Source organism: Physeter macrocephalus, chromosome 1, assembly GCF_002837175.3.
Source record: "Physeter macrocephalus isolate SW-GA chromosome 1, ASM283717v5, whole genome shotgun sequence".
Taxonomy (NCBI): Eukaryota; Metazoa; Chordata; class Mammalia; order Artiodactyla; family Physeteridae; genus Physeter; species Physeter macrocephalus.
In genome coordinates, this window is record NC_041214.2 from 97,554,170 (window position 1) to 97,559,815 (window position 5,646).

The following is a 5,646-nucleotide window of genomic DNA, read 5'->3' on the forward strand; positions in this document are numbered from 1 at the left end:
ATCACTTTGCTCTACACCTGAAACTAACACAATGTTGTAAATCAACTATACTTCAATTAAAAATAAATTTAAAAAATAAAATAAGGGGTAAAGATGTAGAAAGATATATATATATATATACTGGGTAGGTGAGCATCACTGAAAGCAGTTTTAACTGTTCATGTGTTTTGGCAAGGATAAACATATTCTACATTTTTTTTTTCCCCCAACTCATAATGTCCTAGAGTAGATGCTACAGACAGATATGTGACAATTATAAAAATGGAGTGGGATTCCTTGAGGAGAGAGAAAACAAGGCAAAAGTCTTATTTTCTCAATTCTTCAGTTGTGAGCTGTCTGGTTGTGGTTGAGAAGGAAGGAATCATGGCATATTAAAGCTGGAATGATGCCTACTAACATGATGTACCTTCTCCCACACCCCAACATTTACAGATGAAGAAACTGAGAATTAGAAATGCTGAATGACCAGCCCATAGTCATACTACTCATCTTTTGCAGTATCTGGAACACAGGATCTTTGGCTAAGAGATAGTGCTGCCCTTGATCATTAGAAATTCTCTCAGTACATGCAGTTGGCATTGATCTCTTATATCTGCAGGCTACATGATGTACCTGTTTCAGTAAGACTTAAGTTGGTTGGTGGGCAGGGAAGATGTTCATATCATGGACTAGGGTGAATTAAATTAAAGTAGTTTTCATTTTTATAAAATGTGTCACCTACCTGTTAGTCTGTGAGACTTTATGATCTGTGTTTAATCCTTTGCTCTTTTTACCAAGGTAACATAGTAGAGAGAAAGGAGCCCTGGTAATGAAAGACAGACAGCTCTGATTTTTATTCTGGATCTGCCTAGTGTTTAAGACCATGACCAGGAAATTTAGTCTTTCTGAATCTCAGCCACTTTATCAGTATGATGAAGATAATGCTATTCAGCTTGGTGGACTGTTAATTTATTATTCATTGAACAAATACATATTAAACCCCTACTATGTGCCAGACATTCTTCTTAATGCTAGTAGAGAGTCAGAAAAAAAAAAATGTTCTTCCTTACCTTCCAGAGGGCAAGATGGGTGTAAGGATTAAATACATATCTGCAGTGGTTCTTGGCATAGAGGGCATACTCAATAATTTTCATTTTACATTCTCTCCCCTATTCTTTTACAAAACCAAGCCCTAAGATCAGGAGAATCTTTGCTCCCAAGTTTCAGTATAGAAAACAGAAAAGCATATAAATTGCCAGGGATGGGACTTTGCACATAACCAGCCACAATCCAAAATATTTTTTTCCTTCATGCCCAGCCTGAATAAGATAGGTGATATTAAACAAAAGGGTAAGTGCACAAGCACCCCAACTACACACTTCCTCATGAGAACATATGCAATCTCGTCCTTATAAAATACAGAAGCAGGCCCAACATTACTTGTATTTCAGAATTTTTCTGTGGCTCCTGGGAAAATATCACAGATATTTGCTTTGTCATTGTTTCTTCACATAACAGTTATAAGGCAAAGTAAGCTTCTCCTGCCTCTAATTTCCTACACACTAGAAGTGAGGTTGGGGGTAGGTGATTAATCAAGAAAACAATTCTTAAATCTTCTTTTGATCTTCATCTCTGAAAAAAAGAAAAGAGTTTAAGCAGAATTAGGCTGAGGGGAGGAGATCTTGAAGGCATTCAGGAAAACTAACAAGTGAATCACTTATTTTTCTTTTCCCCAAAAGAATCATTTGTTGATAATTGGGGGAAGAAAAGAGAATCAACACTTTGCTGGGCCTCTTCTATATGTTATTTCATTTATTTCTCACAACATGCAACCAACTAATAAGAATAATATATAATTAGTATAAAACACACACAGTTGAAGTATAATTTTAGATTAGGCATCTTTTGCCCCTATTTTTCCATTGCATCATAAGCGAGGTTCCTCATACCCCATTAGCAGCTGTGATACAGGTCTGTGTTTGCCTGAACTTTGTTTCATTTCAATCCAAGGTATACTTTAGTATTACGTAGAATTATTTGATGTGGTGACACCTCCCTAAGATAACATCATGGGGTAATGTAGAAGATACTAGGTGAATGTCCTCAGACATCAATTTCAGGCCTGCTGCTAACTGGCTGCATGGCATGGGTTGGGCAAGTCATGTGATCTTGCTGGGCCTCGGTTTTCTCACCTGTGAAATGAGATGAGGATTGACTCCATGAACTGTAACAGCCTTGTAGCTGAACAAAGCCAGGTTCTCAGGGGATGTGTGTGTTTAAATTAGTTTTACTTTGAGATATATGGCTGCCTCACTCTTTCAGAATACTAGAAATATTCTGAATTCTCACAAAAGTAGACTTCTACTCTCTCCTCAGATATATATGTGTGTGTGTATATATATATGTGTGTGTGTGTGTGTGTGTATAAAATTAAAATAAAATCCTCCCATACACACCTGTCATTGGCACCTGCTCCAGGTAAGCTGATGGAATAGGAAACAGGAAACAGGTACCTGCAGTTATAGATCTCCTCTTTCAGAAGCCTGGATCCTGAATTATGAGAATGCTGTCTCTTTCCTAGAATCTTTTTTCTCTGCCCTCTTCTAGTCATCACTAATCTTACCTCCTTTCAGTTACCTGAGATGGCTAACCTGGGCTAAATTATTTTTGAAAGTTGTGGCCTTATACTTTACATGCCTGTATTGTAACAGGAGAAATCAAAGACTAGTTTTCAATTGCAATTTCAAGCTGTAGCAGAAGTGAGGATTGTTCTGGAGGATGGGAAGGTAACTTCAGGGAATTCAAGCTTTCTGAGCAGCCCACATACTATAGATGACAACAAACATTCACGGATTTAAGAAATGTAAAGCCCCAACGGAATTCCCGGTACATAGTAGGAACTGAACACGTGGTAAATCTGATTCTTCCTCTTCAAGTCAGCTTTGCATTTGTATAATCTACTCAGATCCCTGGTAGGCTTGTCCTCTTTTAAAATCCCCTTGAAATGTTTGAAACATGAGACAATGTTTTAGAATTTTACCTAATGTATTGGTTCTACAAATGAACCATTTTTCTCTTGTGCTTCCTTTTTTTAAAATTTATTTATTTATATTAATTTTTGACCGTGTTGGATCTTCGTTTGTGTGTGAGGGCTTTCTCTAGTTGCGGCAAGCGGGGGCCACTCTTCATCACGGTGCGCGGGCCTCTCACTATCGTGGCCTCTCTTGTTGCGGAGCACAGGCTCCAGACGCGCAGGCTCAGTAGTTGTGGCTCACGGGCCTAGTTGCTCCGCAGCATGTGGGATCTTCCCAGACCAGGGCTCGAACCCGTGTCCCCTGCATTGGCAGGCAGATTCTCAACCACTGCGCCACCAGGGAAGCCCTTGTGCTTTCTTTTATCTTTCTCTGGCTCTTGCTAATCCTTTATTTTATTCTCCATTGCTCTTTTCTCTCCTTCCTTCTTTTGAATGTGTACCTTTTACATCTACGGAATTGCCATCTCCTAATATTCTTATTATCCAGCCCACCTCACTTGTGGCCATGGGGTAAAGTAAATTCTCTGGCTTGGGAGCAGGTCTAGTAATGTGCAGAAATACCATCCCTGAGACAAGGGGAGAATTTAATATGCTTTCTAATCTCTTCTTCCCCTGTGCCCCTCCTCTGTTGTCCCTTGTATCAAAGTACTGAGAGTCGGGCAATCTTTTTTTTTTCCTTTTTTTTCCATTTTCTTTTCGCCTGCCTTGTTTTGTTTTGTCAGCTTGTAGAAGACTGAGAACCAGGGATGTATGATGAAAGAGCCTGACGGTCTGAAAGCAGGAAAACAGCAGAGGGGTGGGCAGGATTGAGGAGCCTGCTGTTGACTCCTGCCCATTCCTGGCATTCTTCCACTTCAATGAACCCTATTTATTTACTTTTCTTTAAAAATGAAGTCAACTACCTGTAGGTTTCTAAAATTAATTTGTATTGGAGTATAGTTGATTTACAGTGTTGTGTTAGTTTCTGCTGTACAGCAAAGTGAATCAGTTATACCTATACATATATCCACTCTTGTTGAGATTCTTTTCCCACATAGGTCATTACAGAGTACCGAGCAGAGTTCCTTGTGCTATACAGTAGGTCCTTATTAGTTATCTATTTTATGTACAGTAGTGTGTATATGTCAATCCCAATCTCCCAATTTAAAATATATGGAACGCTTCGTGAATTTGCGTATCATCCTTGGGCAGGGGCCATGTTAATCTTCTCTGTGTTATTCCAATTTTAGTGTATGTGCTGCCGAAGTGAGCACCTGCCTGTGGTTTTTATTGCCCTCCTTCCCAGGTCTTTGTCTTTCTTATGCCTATTGCTTATTTCCCCCTCTACTTTTTCTTCCTCTCTTCCTCTTTTCCTAGAAAACTGTCCTCCCTCTTCTCTAGCTCATACTTTTTTCAAGGATGGCATAAATCCTCTTCATTTCATAAAAGATGAGCTAATCATCAATAATAATAAAACAGAAAACGTGTCTTGCTTTATAAAGTCAGATTTTTTTTTTCATTTCACATTTCCTCTAACTCTTGAAATAACCCTAAGAGGTACGTATTACTGTCATTCCCATTTCACAGGTGACAAAACCAAGCCCAGGCCCCACATTACATTGAACTACTAGATATTCTGATTCCTGATAGTATGCCCTTTGTGCAAAATTTTACTGTCTTTCCATTTTAGTGTGTACTGATCTGTCCCTTCTCCGATTTATTTTAGTACTTGTGCCTGACTCTGTGTAATTTAATATTTAATTATATACTGTCGGGCTATTCTGAAATGACTTTATAAATCACTTCATATGTATATTAGTTTATTCTGTCTAAAAAGATTGTTGGCCATGCGAAGATGGTCATTCTATCTTATGCTTCTCTTGGAGTATCTGATTCAGTGTCAGTCATCTATGTTTAATAAGTATTTTTAACTGGTTGATTTGAATACAGAAAAGGAAAGATTTATCCTATCTGAACAAGTTTTATATCTCCTTATATGTCTAAAAGTGTGTGGATAGGTGGTAATAGTAATAGCGATGGTAAGAATACTTGTTGTTCACAAACTGCATCAGCTTTATTCCTCCATGAGAACCATGGATGCTTTCACTGTTAGGACTCCCTCCATTTTACAGATCCTGACCATGGAGCAGACAGTGGCAAAACCACTTCTGCCTGTGCTGCCCTTTGTCAAAGTGAATGGAGACTGCCTCCCTTTGGGAGGCATATTACACTCTATGTTGTAAATGTGACTAGTCGTGTAAGCCACGGCAGTATTTATCCAAGAGTAAATGAGATTTTTCTGAACAAAGTCAAATGTTTAGAACAGCACTGCAGATCTGGATAAGCTTAATGCCATTGTGTTATACTACTCTCACCTTCTGTGAAGTGTGATATTTATTTAATTGCTTTACGTTTTTGAACTTCTAACTTTTTTGTTTTTTTCTTTTTCTGGCAGAAATGGTGTAAAGGGGAAGTAAAGAGCTGGCTTGGGATGTTTTTCTTCTGACAGGAGGAGTACCTCTTAAAGGAGGAAACAGGTGGTGAAGTGCCTCTTCTCTTCCTTACCCTTACCTGACTCCTTAATTTTCCCATCTTCCTAGGTGGCACGAGAGTCTGGCTTTCATGGCTAAGATCTACAGGAAGTGTTTCTTCCT

At 38.7% G+C, this 5,646-nt stretch overlaps 1 non-coding gene across 1 annotated transcript; it reads right to left on the reverse strand.

The window, feature by feature from the left end:
* Positions 1 to 4,159: 4,159 nt before the first annotated feature.
* On the reverse strand, positions 4,160 to 4,266 carry LOC112064014 (U6 spliceosomal RNA). The gene has a single exon (XR_002891309.1). It is a non-coding gene; the product is annotated as a U6 spliceosomal RNA (small nuclear RNA).
* Between the last annotated feature and the right edge of the window lie 1,380 nt (positions 4,267 to 5,646).